The sequence below is a fragment of the Acinonyx jubatus genome, chromosome A3 (genome assembly GCF_027475565.1).
Source record: "Acinonyx jubatus isolate Ajub_Pintada_27869175 chromosome A3, VMU_Ajub_asm_v1.0, whole genome shotgun sequence".
Classification (NCBI taxonomy): Eukaryota; Metazoa; Chordata; class Mammalia; order Carnivora; family Felidae; genus Acinonyx; species Acinonyx jubatus.
This window is the reverse complement of record NC_069388.1, coordinates 107,042,535-107,063,151: the sequence shown is the minus strand read 5'-3', so window position 1 is coordinate 107,063,151 and position 20,617 is coordinate 107,042,535. Positions and strand designations below refer to the sequence as shown.

The window sequence follows — 20,617 nt, the reverse complement described above, 5'->3', positions numbered from 1 at the left end:
CTAGAATCTGTTTAGTTCATACTCATTTCCTGTAGTTGCTGTCACAAATTACTACAAACTTAGTAGCTTGAGACAACACACATTTGTTATCTTACAGTTCCCGGAGGTCACAAGTCTAAAGTGAGTGTCACGGGGCTAACATTGAGTGTCAGCCCAGCTGCGTTCCTTCCGGAGGCTGTAAGGGGAATCCATCCCCGTGATGTGTTCCAGCTTCTAGAGGCCACGGCATTCCTTGGCCCTCGGCTCCTTCCTCCATCGTGAAGGCCAGTGGTGCAGTTTCTTCCCATCTCCGTCTGACGTTGACCTTCTTCCATCTTTTAAGGATTCTTTTGATTACGTTGGGCCCGCCCAGATAATCCAGGTTAATCTCCCCATCTCAAGATCCTTAATTTAATCACATCTGCAAAGTCCCTTTTGCCTTTAAGGTGACACAGTCACAGCTTCCAGGATGAGGGAATGAACTCTTTTTTCTGCCAGTTGGACAGTTATTCCACCGACTACACACCTCTTCCTCAACACCCCTGTCACCAGCCCCTCTCATCTGGAGCCGCCAAAAGTTGTCAATGCATAGACGAATCATGAAGTATTCAATGACAGGGAGAGGAAAAGAGGGAGAGAAGGAGGAGGAAAGAAAGAGAAACAGAAGGAAGGGAAGGGCACCTCTTCCCATGGCCCCCTGGCGGGAAAGGACACCTTCATTCCGTCTCTCACCAAACCTCCATGACACCAATGTTCCCCTCTCGAAACCACTCTTGGCCGTATGATTCCATTTTGCCCTTGCTCTTTGCCACCAAGCTTTTCCTGGATATCTACTTTGTCTGGAAGGTTCTCTCTGTACCATCCTAACAGTCATCCTCACTGCACCCCAACCCCCACACACAGCACCTGGCTGGGTGGTGGCACTTCGGTCCCAGTGGCTCTGTCTTCTCCCCAGAAGCCTTTTTAGACTTCCAGGTTTAGGTCAGAGAGGGATCCAGGGGACACGTGGAGCCCTGCTCTCATCTGCCCCAGCCTTACTTCATGGCTTGTAACTGCCTGTCCGCTCGTCTGTCTTCTCCTCTGAGCTTTGTATGCCTTGAGAGCATCTTGTTCTGTGTTGTCCCCACATACGTTGTAAGACTCAATAAATATTTCTGAATCAGATTTTTAAAAATAAAAAAGTAACACGCCCTTTGATTAAAAAGTCTTTGGGTACCAGGAGCTCACGTACAGCCCTAGCAGCTCCCTTTGTTTGTGGGGACACATTCCCAGGCCCCCAGTGGATGCCCCAAACTGCAGATAATACTGAAACCTATGTATGCTGTGCTTTTCCCTACACACTCATATCTATGATAAAGTTTAATTTATAAATTAGGCACGGTAAGAGATTAGCAACAGCTAACACTAAAATGGAACAATGATAACAATATACTAGAATAAAAGTTATGTAAATGTGGCCTCTCAAAATATCTTACACTGTACTCACTCTTCTCTTCCTGTGATGATGTGAGATGATAAAATGCCTGCGTAACGAGATGAAGCAAGGTGAATGATGTAGGCGTTGTGACGCATACTGTGAGGCAACTACTGCTTCTGTCCCTACGTCCAGAAAGAGGATCATCTGCTCTCAGATGGAGGCTGACCTCCGGTAACTGAAACCACAGACAAAGGGGGGCTACTGTACCTGTTCTCGACTCAGATGGAAGGTGTGGTGGACGAGTGAGTAGAGGGACACTTTCCTGTGGACACGGAGGGGCCAGTAAACAGTTTAGCGCTTGTCGGTCAGTCTCAGATCAGGAAGGCAACTAGGGACAAGGCCCTGGCAAAGAGGCCCGGGAGGTTTTCCAAAGCCAGGATCCAGAAAAGAGGTTTCCCCTCCTGGGTCACATAGGCAGGGCTGGACCCTGCCGTCTGTAATTTCATCACTAGCCAGAGCTGGATTCCTGCGACGTAGTCAGAATTCCAGGACGGCACCCGTGAGGACTGTCAGCTGGACTGTCAGTCTTATGCTAGACCAGGGGTGCACTCCTGGGGGCCCACCGCCCTCCCACGCCTACCTCACCTCTCCCCATACCGGAGGCCCCTCTGCATAACTCTCACCTTCAATTTGTACTCCTGCATGCCAGGCCCACTCAAGGGGGGCAGATATTTGGGGTGCTTAGGAGGCTCAGTTGGTTAAGTGTCCGACTCTTGATTTCGGCTCAGGTCATGATCTCACGGATCGTGAGCTCGAGCCCCACATCGGGCTCCCCGCTGACAGTGTAGAACCTGCTTGGGATTCTCTCTCTCCCTCTCTGTCTGCCCCTCCCTGCTCGCCCTCTCTCTCTCTCTCTCTCTCTCTCTCTCTCTCTCTCAAAATAAATAAACTTTTTTTTTTTTAATGTGGGTAGGGGTGCCTGGGTGGCTTAGTCGGTTAAGCATCTGACTTCAGCTCAGGTCATGATCTCCTGGTTTGAGTTCGAGCCCCGCATCAGGCTCAGAACCTGGAGCCTGCTTCAGATTTTGTGTCTCCCCCTCTCTCTATCCCTCCCCGGCTCACACTCTGTCTCTTGCTCCCTCTCAAAAATAAATAAACATTAAAAAATTTTTTTTAAAAAAGGTGGGCAGACATTTAAGAGAGTACCACCAAACTTCTAGCAACTTCAACAGCTGATGAGGAAAAATCATTAACAATGACCCTTTTCCATCTGCTTTTAATAAATGAAGGACTTACAAAATCATAGTCTCCTTCACAAGTTAGTGTGGCTGAGACAAATTATGTCAAAAGTACTTGTCAACTCAGTTATGGACCAGAGGATAAACAAGTATCTCTTTCTCTCTTTCTGTTTTTTTTTTTTAACTTTCTTAAAATAAATATTATTAGAACTTTTCACAGCCCAAACTCAGCTTTTCACTTCCATTACATATGGAAATTTTTGCTTTGGTGTATTTATTATCACAGCTGTGTGATATACCATCACATGTCTAGCCCACCAGGCATTCATCCATTTTTCTCTTGGTGGACATTTAGGTTGGCTGGGGTCTTTTCCTCTTTCAAATAAGTCTGCAATATATTCTTCTACAAGACTCCTCATGCCCACACAGGAGAGTCTATTGTGTGGACTTGATGGGTGAGCACGTCCTCATCTTTACTAAGTAAGTACTGTAATTACTAAACTATTACCAAAATGGCCACATCTATTCACCCTTCCACCAACCGCACGTATTCCTGTCGCTCCATATCTTCCCCAGTACTTCGCAAATGTTCTGGAGTTTCACTGATGTCACAGCATAAGATGGAATGTGGTTTGCTGTAATTTACATTTCCCTGACTACTGCTAAGGTCAAGTATGTTTTCATGCATTTATTGGCCTTTTAGATTTCTTCTGTGAACTACCTGTTCATATCTTTCACCTGATTTTCTATTGACTTGTATCAGTCTATAGTTTGGTTTTCATACCCATTCTGGATACCAGTCTTTTGTCATTTACAGTCTGTTCAAGTCCCCCAAGAAGCAGATACCAAGAGTGAATTAGAAGTGCAAGATGGGGCACCTGGGTGGCTCAGTCAGTTAAGCATCCAAGTCTTGACTTCAGCTCAGGTCATGATCTCAAGGTTTGTGAGATGGATCCCCACACTGGGCTCTGCAGGGACAGCACAGAGCCTCCTTGGGATTCCTTCTCTCTATCTCTCTGTCTCTCTCTCTCTGTCTTTGCCCTTCCCCCACGTGGGCTCTCTAAATAAGTAAAAAAAACATAAAAAAATAAAAGTGAAAGACAATTATTGGGGCTAATGTTTCTGAAGGGCAATGGGGTGTGGGATGGGAGTGGTTGGGGAGAGGCTTCAGATACCAACGCAGATCTTGATATCTGGAAAGGGGGAGAGAGAAGAAGGGAGGATTGGGTAGGAATCCATGTAGGGCAGCTCTGAGAAAGTCAGCGCCTGGATAATGAGCCCTAGAAGAGAGTTTGCCTTTTAGATGAGCCCAACGGGCAGGAATGGCTCAGCTCTGGTTCTCCAGCCATGCTCAGTCTTTAGTGGGGATCAAGCCAAGGAGAGCACAGGCTCAACTTGAACATCCGTGGTGAATCTCAAGGGTACAGTAGCTACAGGCTGTCCTCCAGACACACACCTGGCAGGTGCCTCTCCCGTGAAGGGAGGCTGAGCAGCACACTCCTACAGCTGCCACACCGCCAAGACCTTCTAGTTTGTGCTCGTCTATTTTTCATTTTTCCCTTACGGCATCTTTTGATGAGAAACTTTCCATTTTAATGCCATCAAACTTACTACTACTTTTCTTCGTGGCTTATTCTTTTTGTGTTTTCAGATATTATTGCCTGCTCTGTGATCTTGAAAGTTCTCTGTATTTGCTCCTAGAAGTCCTAAAGTTCTGCTTTTCAAACTTTTCCAGAACCTGGAATTTGATGGGTTCTTGTTGGTTTTGTTTTCCTGTATGGATTACCAGATTCCCAGTGCCACTGACTGAATGGTTCATTCTTTCTCCATGGATCTGTGTGTCACCTCTGTCACATATCAGTCTTCACAGGTATGGGACCTGTCTGGGGTTGTCTCTTCTGTTCCATTAGTCTGTTCGTCTCTTTCTGGGCCAGCACCACGCTGCCTTAACTTAGCAAGTCTTAGGATAAGGCAAATCACTCATCTTGTTTTCTTCAAAATGTATAACTATTTTGGCCTTTTGTTTTTTCACAGCAAGGTTAGAATCATCTTGTCTGGTTACACACACACACACACACACACACACACCCTGCCTGGATTTGGTTTGGTGTCACATAGTGTTTATTAGGTATTTATTAGTTTATTTGGTGTCACATAGAGATTAATTTAGGAAGAACTGAAATGGGGGCGTCCGGGTGGCTCAGTCAGTTAAGTGTCTGACTCTTAGTTTCAGCTCAGGTCATGATCTCACAACTAGAGTTCGAGCCCCGCATTGGGCTCCACGCTGGCAGTGCAGAGCCTGCTTGGGATTCTCTCCCTCTCTCTCTCTACCCCTCCCCTGCTCATGCTCTCTCTCTCTCTCAAAAATAAACATTAAAAAAAAAAAGGAATTGAAATGACGGTGAATCCTTGTATCGTGAACACCTTACCTATCAAAGAATACCTGAATAAGTGAAGTTTTATCATTTTCCCCATAAAGATCATGCATATATATAATTAGATTTCTGCTCCCTTATAGCTTTTGTTTCTTTTTTAGATGTTAGCTTTATTTTTTTTAATGTTTATTTATTTATTTTTGAGAAAGAGACAGCACAAGCAGGAGGGGGGTGGGGGGAGACACAGAATCCAAAGCAGGCTCAAGTTCTAAGCTGTCAGCACAGAGCCCGACATGGGGCTCAAACTCACAAACTGTGAGATCATGACCCGAGCCGAAGTCGGACACTTAACCGAATGAGTCACCCAGGTGCCCCTCAATGTTAGCTTTAAACACTTGTGTTTTCTAACGGTGATTGGTCATAAAAATGCACACTGGTTTTTGTATAATGATCTTCTATTGTGCAAACTTGATGCATCTCTTTTAAGTTGTATGAGGCTCTTTTTTACACTTCTCTAGAAAATCTGGATCCTCTGGACCCAAGGAAAGTCCATCAGCAGGCTCTTACCCTCGGTTCACCTAAGCAGTCCAAGAAGGAGGGCGATGCCCCTCTGCTGACTTCCCTGGTGAAACAGCAACGCCCCCTTCTGGAGACCTGCCAGCAAGACAGCACTCTCCCGCCAGACTGCTGTTGTGCTTGTTTAGATCAAACAAGGATCTAGACAGAGTGGCCTAGCTGGAAGTCAGCTTTCCTATTACAAAACTGATCCCCAGGCTAAAGGCTCCGAGCCAGCCGGGTTAGACAAGGGACTGCCTGCATGACCTGATTACGGGATGTCTTTTCCTGATTGGCCACATCCACTCTGTCCTTCTACTCTCCCTACTTGACAGGGCCTTGGGGACATCAGAAAGCAGGCCAGAAGGAGGAGGCAGCACTGCATGGAGAAAGGGAATTAGAGTGAAGCCTACCCCTCGCCCAGCCCACCCCTGCTCAGCTCTCAAGCGGTTCCCAAACCGGGTTCCACCTCCAGTGTCCATCTGGCCTGACTGCTGGAGGGCAGTTGAGCGGTTTCCAGAGACCTAGGTGAGGCCAGGAAGATGAGCTCTGTGGACCATTGGCTTCAAGGTCATCCAAAGTAGATATTGGAGACAGACAGGACAAAAAGGTGATGCCCATTTAGTGGACACAGGCCTCTCATCAGCCCTCAGCTATCTCCACAAAACAGTCCTGAGGTGAGGTAACTTGTCCAGAGATCCCATCATCTCCTCTCCCATTTCTCCATGGCCTACTTGAGTATATAGGGTCTTAATGGGAAGGCCTAGGTTTTATTCCCATATGCATCAAAGCTATGAGTCAGTGGGACGCAGTGAAAAATGACTGTGCTTTGAGTCAGACATAACTGAGTTGGAATCCCTGGGTTGTCTCAAGTATGGTATAGTCAACTTCTCTGAGCTTTGATTTCTCCCTCTGCCTAAGGAAGGAGAAAATACTTCCTTTGTGGGGTGGTTGAGATGATTAAATTAAACCATTTACGTCACACCAGAGTTGATGCCTGATAAAAGTGTTTGAGTCCTTGGATGATTTGGGAGGAAATCACTAGATTACTTCTCTAGTTTAATGGAATGTTGGGTACTTGCCAATCTCACCTCTTTTCCAGTGAATCAGGAAGTGTGAGTCCCATTGAAATGAGCAGCCACAACATCCAATGTTGTATGCTCAGGATGGAGTTCATGTATGTATGTTAACCCATTTCATCCTCGGGGTGACTCTGTGAGGTGGATAGACAGATATTATGGCCATGATGCAAATGAAGAAACCAAGGTTCCAAGAATGAACACGACTTCCTGAAGTCAGAGGCAAGCTACAGAAGAGCTGTGATAAGAAGCTGCATCCTTTGGGGTGCCTGGGTGGCTCAGTAGGTTGAGCATCCAACTTTGACTCAGGTCATGTCTCAAGGTCCGTGAGTTTGAGCCCCACGTCAGGCTCTGTGCTGACAGCTCAGGGCCTGGAGGCTGTTTCAGATTCTCTGTCTCCCCTTCTCTCTGCACCTCCCCTGCTCATGCTCACTCATTCTCTCTCTCTCTCTCTCTCTCACACACACACACACACACACACACACACACACACATTAAAAAAAAAAGATATTTTTTAAAAAGCTGCATCTTTTTGTGGAAGCTTGTGCTGACCTTGGCCCCACTGGGTCATTTCCCTTCTCCTTTCCTGGCAACCTAGTTCCAGACCTCAGGTAACCCCATGGTTTTTAGCTAAGCTCCAGGGCAGTCCTGACTTCTCTTTTTCAGATGACAAATTAAGTATTTCAATTGCCAGGAGCAATAGTTCACAGACTCACAGGACCCTTCCAGGAACTGCTATTCTGAATAAAGTCACCTAGCTGGAAAGTGCAATCAGATAAAGGTAGAGAGAGGAAAGAAAGGTTAATGGGAAGAAAAGAGGAGCAAAAGAGGCTATGTACAGGAATCAACAAATCATTAAACAAAAAATGATTGTTTTTATATACTGACTATTATAATTTCTGTGCATTTGTATAATTTCTGTGTATGCATTTGTATGGTTTCTTCCACTCATTTTTAAGATTCTGGAGGTGAAAAGTGTGTGTGTGTGTGTGTGTGTCCATCTGTGTCTGTATTTAATCTTCTACAGCACCTGGCCTGGTATCTAACACATAAACAACTACCCTATAGAAGGAAGGAATTGGTGGCCCATCTTTCCAGAAACGCCTTCTCCTCTGGCTTTCAGTTATGTCTGACATTCACACCATGACAGTCCCCACCTCTTGGAGGGCTATTCCCTTTGACCAGGTTAGCTGGGTCCTCCCCACTGTCCACAGAGCAGAGCAGAATGCCACGGGAAAGAACCTGCAATGACTTACATCAAGGGAACAGCTGATACATGGGACACTGTCAGTCCTGTGAGACCCAAACAGGATGCGCTCCTGGGACATGTGGCATGGACAGCTGTCCTTGGAGGGGCCCTTGGAGGGGTCCTGAGAAGGCAAACATGGCTCGACTTGGGTCTGATCCCACGCTGCAGCCTGCGCCGCAAGGCACAGCACCGAGTGGCTCCCGTATGAATCAAACTGACCATCCCAGTCTCATCCATTAAAATTGGTCTCTGTTAAAATTGGGCTGGACAACTACAGACCTCTGCAGAGCGCGAAAGGCTCTAGAGCAAGGGATGCCCAGAGCCTCCGTCCATCAGGACACGTCAAGAGGCTTGTTTCTTGTTTCTTGTTTGCCTGTTCTGTTCACTGTTTTCATCACTGGTTTATTCACTCATTTATTCACTCCTTCATTAGACATAGTATCCCTGCTTTGTTGCAAAATGGATTTAAGGTGAAACCGAGTAATCCCAAAGATGCCATTTTTCAATTAATTCAATTGCATCAGTAATTCAATAATTTGAATATCTGCAATAATAATTTGTAATCGCATCAACTGCATTCAGTAATTTAATTTAGCAAATAATTAGTAAATGCCAGCCCTAATAAAGGTGAGACAACATCAGTAAAAAGACAAAGATGGGCCCCACCCAATTGTACCTTCTAGTCTGGGTACAGACGAGTGGGTGTGGGCAAGTAAACAGACAATTACAATACAATTGTGCGCCAGTTGTCTTTCTAGTGATCGTGGCTGAATATTCTCCCTTACTATCAGTCAGTCCCTAAACACTGCAAAAATTAGTTTCCATAGCTGTTTATACTTTATGTACTCTAATGATATCTCCCAGATTGTCATATCATTCCTCAACAACCAAAAATTGCTCCCCAGATTAAGGCCGATGAGGCAACAGGCCCCTGTCCCCCACCCCCAGGCTTCGTTGTCTAAAAGCCTGCTGCTCCCACCTAGACAGTGGCCTTGGGACATTGCTCCCTCCTTCACAAATGGAAGAACTTAACAAACAGGCCTGAGAATGAATGTTAAAGCAATCAGTAGACCATTTAAATGCAACTTGCAAGCTACCAGCAAACAGCAAACTTTGCAGAGATTCCGTTCCAGACCTAGGTCTTTGTTTCACTTCCCTCCACCCTGAGTGCAAGCCAGGGCTTCTCGGGTCACTGAGGACCTGCTGGCCATCCAAGTACTCCTCTGGCTGTTTGCTCAGAGAGAGACCCTCGTTCTCTTCACCTTCCTCGTTTCATGAAAGAGCTGATCCCACACTGAGTCCTGTCCAGAGGACCATGGGAAATTCAGATAACCTCTCAGAGCCAGGGTTTCCTTCTGGGGAAATAGGGATTCTGCTGTCTGCCCTGCCTTCCTCCTCCGGCCTCAGAGCCTTGGGACGTGGACAGCCCATGGAAAGAGAGGGAGAGGGCCTACTCACTCACCCGCCTGCTGCCAGTCGCCTGGTTCCCTTTGTTCTGTGTTCACCCGCATCCCTGAGGCTTTGCTGTGCTCGAGATAAGTCGGATCACTCTACAGAGAGAGGTCCACAGCCGAGTTTTACTTATTGTTTTCACTTGCTTTTGTTCTGTGTTAACTGGCCCTGGTACTTTTTCCTCCCGCTTGCTTCAAGCATTCCAGATACTTTAAAGGGAATATTTGGTACCTCAAACCTACGTTACAACCTGAAGAAACAAAGCTCTGTGTGAGGAACATAGGAATGAAACTAATCTCAGGTGCTGGGCTTGGGACTGACATCCCACAATTCTCTAGCTACAGGTGACCTTTGAGACGACCCAGGCCAATCCCTGCATTTGACTGATAAGAAATGGAAGCCTGGCCACTGGGTCCACATCACCCCACAAGTTAGTGAAAAACCAAGAGCAACTATCTTCCACCTCCCCAGAGTCTGAAGGTAATAGCCAGTATTTGTACCCTGAGCTTCGAATTTTTGATTAATGTGTTTGAATTTATGCTCTCATTTCATCTCTTCCAGATGGCACATTTGGCCCGGGAAAGATAAATGACTTCCTTGTGGTCATTTACAAAGTTAGTGTCTGGGTTGTGAGTAGTGTCTGGGTCCTGGAATCCTCGGGCCTGAGGTTCCCAACACCTGGTTTTAATAGCAAATAGAACATTCGGGGGACCTTAGCAAGAGCAGAGCTCTGGACTACAGAAGCCTGGTGATTTACGAGGCAGCCCAGCCATGTCAGATGGTACTACTGTTATACATCTTAGCTTGAAGTAAGGAAGGGTCTCTCTGGTCTGGGCTGAGGGCCAACCGTCTCCAGGCAAGCAGCATCAGTGACACCTAGGGAATTATGCAAATTCCTTAACATCATCCCTGACCAACTAGATCAGAAACCCCGAGAGTGGGACCCACAGTCTGTGTGGGGCCTTGGGAGGATTCTGTACATTCTCAAGTTTGAGGGCATCCACTCTAAGAGCAGTGTTCTCAAGGTTTGGTCCTAGGAATCTAGCCTCAGGATCCCCAGAGGAAGCTTCTGAAACAGGTGATTTGGAGAAGCAATAAAAGAAACAGTTTACTCCTTCCAGCCAGCATTTCCCAAACTGGCCTAACCTTATTTATTTATTTATTTATTTAGAGAGAGTGCGCGCACATACAAGAGCCAGGGAGGGGCAGAGAGAGAGGAGGAGAGAGAGAATCCCAAGAAGGATCAGCACTCTCAGCTCGGATTCTGAGACACCCAGGCACCCCCCACCCCAAATTGGCCTAACCTTAAGTATTGCTGTGGACCTCTTGAGAAGACCGCTGTCCCGGGGGATTAAGGATCAGTGTGGGAGAGAGGACTTGACACAGCCAGGCTCAGATTCAAATGCAACCCCTTGGCGGGGTGTGGCCCACTCGTCCAAACTCACTTGAGAATTACTGCTCTGGGGCTCCAACAACCGCTGGTTTACTTACAATATCCACCCACCCCAATGCTATCAGCATCTACGAGGGATACACTTGCTGGTCCTACATTCAGCAAATAAGTATTATTCAAAAATTATTATTTTTTTAAGCCCTAGAGAGTACAAAAAAAATTTTTTTTTACTTTTATTAAAAAAACTTTTTTTAATCTTTGTTTATTTTTGAGAGAGAGACAGAGTGTGAGCAGGGGAGGAGGAGAGAGAGAGGGAGACACAGAATCCGATGCGGGCTCCAGGCTCTGAGCTGTCAGCAGACAGCCGGACGCGGGGCTTGAACTCACAAATCACGGGATCATGACCTGAGCCGAAGTCGGACGCTCAACCAACTAAGCTACCCAGGCGCTCCCCACCCGCCAATTTTTTTAATACAAATTTCTGCCTCTGATCATTTTTTAGGGTTAACTATGGATGGATCAGACATAGAGCAGCCCATGCAGACCTCCAAAACGCAAAGCATTCAGTCAGAGTGGAGAAGAGTGTCAGCAAACTAATGAAGAAGAGGGAGACTAAATGGGAGAAAGAGACAAGAAAATGGAGTTGAGCAGAGAAGCTGAGATTTCATAGAGAACTAACGAAGGAAGATTCTGGCCCATGAAATTCATGGTGGTTAAACGTGTGGGCTTTTGAGGCTGCTTAGTCAAGGCACCAATTCTGTCGCTTTCTCCCAGGCAATTGACTCAATAATTTGAGCCTTGGTCTCCCCATCTATAAATAGGCTAATAGTACCTCCCTTGAAGGGTCATGAGTAGCCAGTGCAGTGAGGTAGTTGATATTTTACCAGGCTTCATCAGCGGCTGTAGTCATACTGACAAGAAACACTACATCTGTGGGAACTATTTGGATTCTAAGCATCTCCTCTGGTCAGAAATCACTCCAATATAATACCTAATTAATCACCTCTCAATCAAGAGAAATGCTGTACCCTTGTAGACCATCCCTGTGATTGCAAAGCCTGTTCAAGACTTACTTTAAAACCAGACACCACACACCAATAAACAATGTGTATGCAGCTCTTCTTATCACCACTGATGAACAGAGACGGGCAGATCAGTAAGGAAACTGCTCCCGGGATGGTGGGGCCCAGCAGCCCTCATGGGCATGAAGGGTGCCTGTGTCTCTGTCTTGGCTCAGTTTAAACTCAGCGGGACTTAATCCCAGGTGCACCTTCTGCTCGCAGCCCTCAGCTGAGCTGAGCTGAGCAAGTTCCTTGCCATTCTAAGGCTGTTTCTCTTTTCCCCACCTCACCTCACTACTCCAGGCAAAACAAGTTAAATTGATTAGGGAAGAGACAGGATTGACAAGAATTCTATTTTCTCTGGGAAGCCTCCCAGAAAGGGACAGACCAGTGCTCTGAGCTAGAGCAGGTATAACAGACTATTAATTGGTTAATGAGTTACTCTCCACTGGTGGTTCTCAGACTTGAGTAAGCATCAGGATTCCCTGGTGGGCTTGTTCTCACACACCCTGCTGGGACCACCTCAGAATTTCGAATTCCCTATGTCTGTGGGGCCTGAACCTGTGCCTTTCTAATGAGTTTCCAGGTGATGCTGATGCTGTTTCCCAACCATACTTTGAAGACCACTACTCTACAGTTTGGAGAAACTGTGACTTATCAGAAGCTATACTCTATCACAGAAAAATCAAATTGAAAGATACTTTTCCTCAATGGCTAGTTGTAATGAAGGCTGGAAGAAAGCATAAAATAATATCACCAAACAGGCTTGATTATAGTACTGGTCCGAATCACCAGTGTGCAAGATTCAGTTTATTGCTAATGAGCATGATGATTTCATAATTTTGTGGCGTTTTTTAAAGTTTATTTATTTTGAGAGAGAGACCATGCATACGAGCAGGGGAGGTCAGGGGCAGAGAGAGAGGGAGAGAGGATCCCAAGCAGGCTCCACACCATCAGCATTGAGTCCCATGCAGGGCTCGAACCCACAGACTGTGAGATCATGACCTGAACTGAAACCATGACTGAGTCACCCAGGTGCCCATCATAATTTTGTTTTTACTTAATGGAGAACTTGGTATCCAGTGTAATATGAGGGTACTTGAATGATCCATTGGCCCAAAAGCATCTCCTGCTTTCTGAGAAATTTCCAACATCAGAATCACAAAGTCAGGGATGAGATGACTACAACTACACAGGGAACTCAACAGAGAACCGAGAGGACCCTTGGTCTTCTCTCAGAATGAATGTTCTCTCAACATTCATTGAGTTCGTTTGTTAACACTTGGGAGCTGAGATAGACACAAAGAAGTTCTGTAGGTAGAACCATGGCTAAAACCAGCTCCAAGGAAAATGAGATGGGGGCAGAGGGCAGCCTGAAGACAGGTGTGAGAGTGACTGCCCCAGGAAAGAGACACTGAAATGTAGTTACAGGGAGGTATTGGGGTACCTGCTTTGTGTACCGCCATCTTGATCATCTAGGCAGACGCCAGACACAAAAGAGAGGAGGGAAGATGTGAGCAAAACAGCTCCTGATCGCTCCAAAAGGGAAATCAGCAGGCACATTAATGACTTGGCTCCTGACCAGCTATGCAGGTCCCGTTTAAGTCACAAGAGCCTCGTCTCTCCCTCGTGTATTGTCCCAGTTCTCGTCCTGCACTCAGGAAGGCAGGCTTCCTGTAAAGGTCATTCCACAAGAAGGTGGGTCACTTATTTCTGGGAGGATGTGGTACAGGTCCATGGAGGGAGAAGACAGACAGCTCAACCTCGGATAGAAATATGTACCCTGAAATTGGAGCTGCCTTTTGCTAATTCCCGTGGAGACTGGTGTCAGGTAACTGAGGGCAAGGTTGTAAACACAGGGTGCAGGTTCAGAGGTCCTCACGTCATGGGTGCCAGCCAAGAATGGAATGATCAAGAACAAAATCAAATCCAAACCTTGACGGTCTCCTTCGGCATCTGCAAGCAGTCTGCCACCAGAAAGGGGCCCCCTGGGGAAGAGTTCTGCGTGGAACTGGATACTCTGAAAGGCTCCCAGTCTCAGTGACTGAAGACAGCCTCACCCCATTTCAGGAGCAGAGAGCTTTGCTCCCCGGTCACAGTGAACTGCGTCAAATGCTCAAGGAGCACCCTCTTTGATCAGCCTTGCCTACCTGGTCCCCTGAACACCCTCAGGGGCTCTCCTTTGTTTGTACTCACAATACTATCCTTGTCTGGATGTGTCTCTCTTCTCTCCCTACTCATTTTTCTAAAATCCTATTCATTTTTCAAGGATTAACTGGAAGACACTTCCTCCCTGAAGCTTCCCAGGTCATCCCTGCCCATGGAGATCTCTCCTTCCTGTGAATTATTCATCTTGCCTGTCTCTGCCATTCATTTGGCTTTTTAAATGACCTCTACTCCCTTCCAGGTTAGTGGACTTGACTCATAGACATGTCTACTCAGATGATTTTACTTTTTCTGACATTTCCCCGAGCAAATAGCACAGTTTTGTGTGCACGGTAGACACTCAAATACTTATTGTTTGACTGCTCTTATGGATTATGGACAAACTTCTTTAAAAAAAAATTTATTGGACCTGGATTATATCTTCTCAGAAGTACATATTCCAGCCTTCTGAAACTTATAACATAGAAAGAAGGTCTTCCTAAATACAGGAGAATGGAACAGGGCATATCTGTTCATACAGGGAAAAAACAGAAAATAGAAACCATTGATAATCCCACCATCCAGAGTCAACCAGGGTTTAAGTGTTAAGATATGGCCTTCCAAACATTTATATAGGTAGATAATTTTTTTAATATATTAAAAAAATTTTTTTTAATCTTTATTTACTTTTGAGAGAGAGAGAGAGAGAGAGAGAGAGAGAGAGAGAGAGAAGGGGAGGAACAGAGAGAGGGAGACACAGAATCCAAAGCAGGCTCCAGGCTCTGAGCTGTCAGCATAGAGCCCAATGTGGGGCTCGAATTCACGGACTGCAAGATCATGACCTGAGCTGAAGTCGGACGCTTAACCGACTGAGCCACCCAAGTGCCCCAATAATTTTTTTAATAACAGCTTTATTGAGATATAATTCACATATCATACAATTGGACAGCCATATGGAAAGAGAGAAAATTTAATCCATTTCTCACACTAAACACCAGAATATTTCTAAATGAGTCAAAGATCTAAATGTAAAAATGAAATATAAATCAAAGGAAAAAATGGGTGAAGTATTTTATAAACTAGGAGAGGCAAAATCCAGAAAGATGAATAAATTTGGCTCCATGGTAACATAAAAACATCTTAAGTAAAATCAAAAGGCAAGTGAAAAATTGGAAGAAATAATTGGTAAAATAAATCACAGAATAAGGGCTAATATCCTTAACAGAACTTCAGAGAAGAAAAAGCCAGATGGCCTGATAGAAAAATGGGCAAAAGATATGAATAGGCATTTCACAGAAAGTGGAAAGCAAATGAAAATATGTTCACCATTGCACATAACAAAAGAACTGTAAATTTAACCTATTCATTATCTTTCATTACCTTTCAGACCAGCAAAAGTCCAAACATTTGACAGTATATTCTATTGGTGAGTATCTGGGGAAACAGTCACTCTCCAACATTGTTGATGGGAATTCAAAATTATACAATCTCTGTGGAGAAGAGTTTTGTATGTCCAGCAAACATGCATGAGCCTTTTCCCTTCAACCCAGAAATCATAGTTCTAGGAGCCTACCCCAAATATAACTACCAAAATTGTGAAATGACGTATGTTCACAGTTATTCACTGCAGCACTATCTGTAATAGCAAAGACAGAACAATTCGAACGCCCATCAGTAGGGGACCCGTTGACTACATCCCGAAATATGCACACAAGAAGTGCTCCTCCACTGTAAAAAGGAATAAGGATGGCCTCCAGAAATACACGGTCAGAAGGGTAAGAAAAGTGTGCTGTCTGTTTGGTTAGAAAAGAAGGAGGATTGCAAGTATGTGTTCACATAAACAACAACAGAGGGATAAAGCCAAAACTCATGAAAAACCGTGATCTCTAAGGAAGCAAAATGATGGCAATTTGAACGAGGGGGAAGGCAGACATGGAAGCTAAACTTCTCTGCTTGTATATTTTTTTATAACTTTGACTTTTAGCCACGTAGATATTTTGCAGTATTAAAAAACCAAATCATCTTTAGAAAAGGCAACGCCTATCCATCAAACACAAACTGAGGCAAATGAAACCAACAGCGTATCAAGTGGATTTCATAATCACATGGAGAAGCATTTCAAGTGACTTTAAAACCCAGGCTTTTGACTGAAGAACCCCAGTGGGATAGAACCTATGGCCACAAAGACATCTTAAACCTTATTTCTCAGTCTTCCTAGTTATTCCACAGGACAAATGACCCAGTTTCACCAACAAATAACACGGATAAAAATGAAAAGGAAGACATTCTCCTCCAGACTAGAAAAGACTTAAGACACCTACAGCCAAATGCAACCGTGAACAGAGAGTTTTGAAATAATCAAAGCAAACTGAACTCTAGTATTAGGTGAGATTAAGAATTATTATCAGTTTTATTGAGTGTGATAATAATAAAGTGGTTGTGGGTTTTTTAACCCTTTTTCAAAGATTTGTTTTCTCCCTTATGTATATAGATTTTTTCTAAAGTGTGGCTTCAAGTAAGTTTCCCAGGAACTAAGTGGTACCATCTAGAGCTCCAGGGAGACATTCCTAGGACACTGAGTCATATGTCAAACACCTAAGTCAATGGTGAACTTTTCAGAAGGTGCAAGTGAGAATTGGAGCCTAAAAGGGAATGACCTTAAAACATATATTCTGTTGGATCAAGTTGATTAAAGTGGAAACAACTTTTTGGCATGTGTAAATCAAACCATTCAAGGCAGAGAACACAGACTCTAGAACCAGGCTGCAGGTTCCAACTCCAGTTCTGTCACTTCCTCCTCTATGGCCTTGGGGCCAGTTACTTAACCTCCCTGTTCCTCAGTTTCCCTATCTACATAAGGGGGGTGATAATAATACCTACCTCATAAGGTGGTTGTAAGGACTAATTAAGTTATGTACACAGGAAGTGCTTAGAACAGTAACTGGTACATATGAAGCACGATATGTTACTAAATACAATAAACCGTTTTTTATTTATTTCCTTTTTGGAATAAATTTGCCAGCCATATATTGCTCCTTTTAGTTTTCTAGGGAGATTATTGTTTCTAGAATTATTTTTGCATCTTGTTTTGTTTGTTTGTTTGTTTGTTTTGAAAAAGAGAGAGAGCAAACAGAGGAGGGGCAAAGAGAGAGGGAGAGAGAGACTCTTAAGCAGGCTTCACACCCAGCACAGAGCCTGACTTGGGGCTTGATCCCACAAACAGGGCCGAAATCAAGAGTTAGATGCTTAATCGACTGAGCCACCTAGCCACCCCATTTTTGCATCTTTAAATTTTTTTTAAGATTTTATTTATTTATTAAAAAAAAATTTTTTTAACATTCATTCATCTTTGAGAGACAGAGACAGAATGTGAGTGGGGGAGGGGTAGAGAGGGAGGGAGAGAGGGAGAGGGAGACACAGAATCCGAAGCAGGCTCCAGACTCTGAGCTGTCACCACAGAACCTAATGCAGGGCTTGAACTCACGAACCACGAGATCATAACCTCAGCTGAAGTTGGACGCTTAACCAACCTCCCATTTTTGCATCATTAAATAGTGAGCATGTTAGAAGGGAAATATAACACAACAGATCATTACATCTTCCCCCTAGCACCCTTCCCGCAAAGATGCGTCCTCTTCCGGTGACCCCTGGGGTCTGAGGAGTGGGGGATCACAGGCAGACCGGACCAAGTGCCAAACAATCTCAGGACTACTTCCTCTCCAGGAAGTATCCCTGCATCCCTACATTCCCTGCAGGAAGTATTCCTGCATCCCGTGGCCCAGGTTAGGTGCCCTCCTTGGCCTTTTTGCCTCCAGTGGGTAACCACTACTCGAGGGCACACTCATCACATTACACTGAAATTCCATCTTCTTCATCTCCCTGCAGGATGGCACTTGACCATGAGAGAGCTTTGCCTTGCTCTCCTTTGTCATCCCTAGGACAGTGCCTGTCACACAGGAGCTGTCTGAGGACCACTTGTTAAACTGAACTGAGTTGCAGTATCACCCAGTGGAGACAGGACCTAGCGCCTGAGCAGGAAGGAGGAGATGGAAGGAGGGCGTCAGAAGGGAAAAGGGGCCACAGGCAAACTGCCAGTCCGCATCTCTACTTGGGGCCCGCCTTGCCCATCAAAATTTAAATCCCACCTCTTTAAAAATAGGCCTGCCTCGTCTGACTCTTGATTTCAGCTCATGTCATGATCTCAAGGTTCGTGGGATTAAGCCTGCATCAGGCTCTGTGCTGACAGTGCAGAAACTGCTTGGGATTCTCTCTCCCTCTCTCTGTCCCTCCCCCACTCATGCGGTTTCTCTCTCTCTCTCTCAAAATAAATTTAAAAACATTTTTTAAAATCTTTAAAAAATATGCTTGCCTAATCACTCTTAGTGTATGTTCATTGCTTCTCTGCACAATCATTCACTGAAGACCCCCCTCAAATACAATCCTGCCCCCAAAAAACTTTGGATGGGAAAAAGAGGTAAGTCTCATCAAAGGATACAATCAACAGAATGAAAAGGCAACTGATGAAACGGGGGAAAACATTTACAAATCATATACCTAATAAGGGATTAATATTCAGAATATATAAAGAACTTCCACAATTCAACAACAATGACAGGAAAAAATAAATAATCCAATTTTAAAATGGGCAAAGGACTTGAATAGACATTTCTACAAGACACACAAATGCGGGCTCTGTGCTGACAGCTCAGAGGCTGGAGCCTGCTTCAGATTCTGTGTCTCCTTCTCTCTCTGCCCGTCCCCCACTTGTGCTTTCTGTCTCTCAAAAATAAATAAATAAATGTAAAAAAAAAATTTTAATTAAAAAAGAAAAAGACACACAAATGGCCAAAAAGCATCTGAAAAAATGCTCAACATCACTAATCATTAGGAAAATGCAAATCAGAACCACAGTTAAATATCAACTCATACCCATCAAGATGGCCACTATCAAAAAGAAAAAAAAAACAACCTCACAAAGAACCACAAGTGTTGGCCAGGATATGGAGAAACAGGAACACTTGTGCTCTGTTGATGAGGATGTAAAAGAGTGTAGCCACTGTGCAAAACCGCATGGAAGTTCCTCAAAAAATTATAAGTAGAACTATCATCTTAACCAGGCACAGGACTGAACATTTGTGTCCCCCCAATATTCATATGTTGAAATTCTAACCCCATGTGATGGCATTTGGAGCTGGGGCCTCTGGGAGACGATTAGATCATGAGGGTAGAACCTCGATGAATGAGATAAGTGCTCTTATTAAAAAGATCTAGGAGTGCCTGGGTGGCTCAGTTAGTTAAACATCCAGCTCTTGGTTTCAACTCAGGTCATGAGCTCACAGTTTGTGGTTTTAAGCCCCGCATCAGGCTCTGTGCTGACAGCATGGAGCCTGCTTGGGATTCTCTCTCTCCCTCTCTCTCTGCTCCTCCTCTGCTCTTTCTCTCAAAATAAATAAATAAACTTTTTAAAAAATTAAAAAAGAAAAAGATCCGGAGAGGGGTTCCTGGGGGACTCAGTCGGTTAAGCATCTAATTCTTGATTTTGGCTCAGGTCATGATTTCATGGTTCGTGGGTTTGAGCCCCACATCATGTCGCATGCTGACAGCATGGAGCCTGCTTGGGATTCTCTCTCTCTCTCTCTCTCTCTCTCTCTCTCTCTCTCTCTCTCTCTCTCCCCCTCCTTCCCTCCCTCCCTCTCTTTCTTCCCCTCCCCCACTCACTCTCACTCTCTCACTCTCTCTCAAAATAAACTTAAAAAAAAAAAAATTAAGGGGAAAAAAAAAGACCCAGAGAGCTCCCTCACCCTTTCAACCATGTGTAGACACAACAAAAAGACAGCTGTCCACGAACCAGGAGGAAGCAGATCCACATCAGACATTGAATCTGCCAATGCCTTGATCTTGGACTCCCCACCCTCAAGAACTGTGAAAATAAATTTTTGTTGTTTCTAAGCCACTTATCTAGGGTATTCTGTTATTGTAGCCCAAACAGACTAACACAATCCATCCATGCCCCCTCTGAGCATATATCCGAAAGAGCTGAAGCAAGGTCTCAAAGAGCTACTTGCACACCCATGCTCAGAGCAGCACTATTCACTACAGCCAAGAGGCGGAAGCAACCCAAGTGTCCATCAATATGAATAAATAAAAGGTGCGAATATGTACAATGGAAGGGTGAAAATCCTAACACATGCCACATCATGAGTGAACATTGAGGGCATTATGCTAAGTTAAATAAGCCAGTCACATAAAGTCAAATCCGGTACGAGTCCACTTACATGAGAGATCTACAGAAGTCAAATCCCTAGAAGCAGAAAGTACAGTGGTGGTTACTGGGGGCTGCAGGGGTGGGGAGCAGAGGGTCATTTTGTGGGTACAGAGTTACAAATTGTGGAGACTTGCTGCACAATAATATGAATATACTTAACACTACTGGACTGAACTGTTTAAGATAGTAAATTTTATCTTATACATATTTTTATTACAATTCTTAAAAAGAGACAGAGAAACCAGGTACGAAATTAATTTCAAACAACTTATTGAATAATCTCAACTAGTCAGGGGACAAAAATGTGATCTTTGGTCCTATAATTGCCCCTCATTCATCCAGGTTGTGCGTCCTTCCTTTTCTAAATGTTGAGTCCTATAATCACTCCTTTGCTGTATTCCATAGCTTC

General features: G+C 44.6%; 1 long non-coding RNA gene across 1 annotated transcript; it reads left to right on the top strand.

Annotated features, from left to right (window-relative positions):
* Positions 1-9,613: 9,613 nt before the first annotated feature.
* Positions 9,614-16,944, top strand: LOC128311274 (uncharacterized). The gene is made up of 3 exons (XR_008289574.1): positions 9,614-9,824; positions 14,068-14,205; positions 15,331-16,944. It is a non-coding gene; the product is annotated as an uncharacterized LOC128311274 (long non-coding RNA).
* The last annotated feature ends 3,673 nt before the right edge of the window (positions 16,945-20,617 follow it).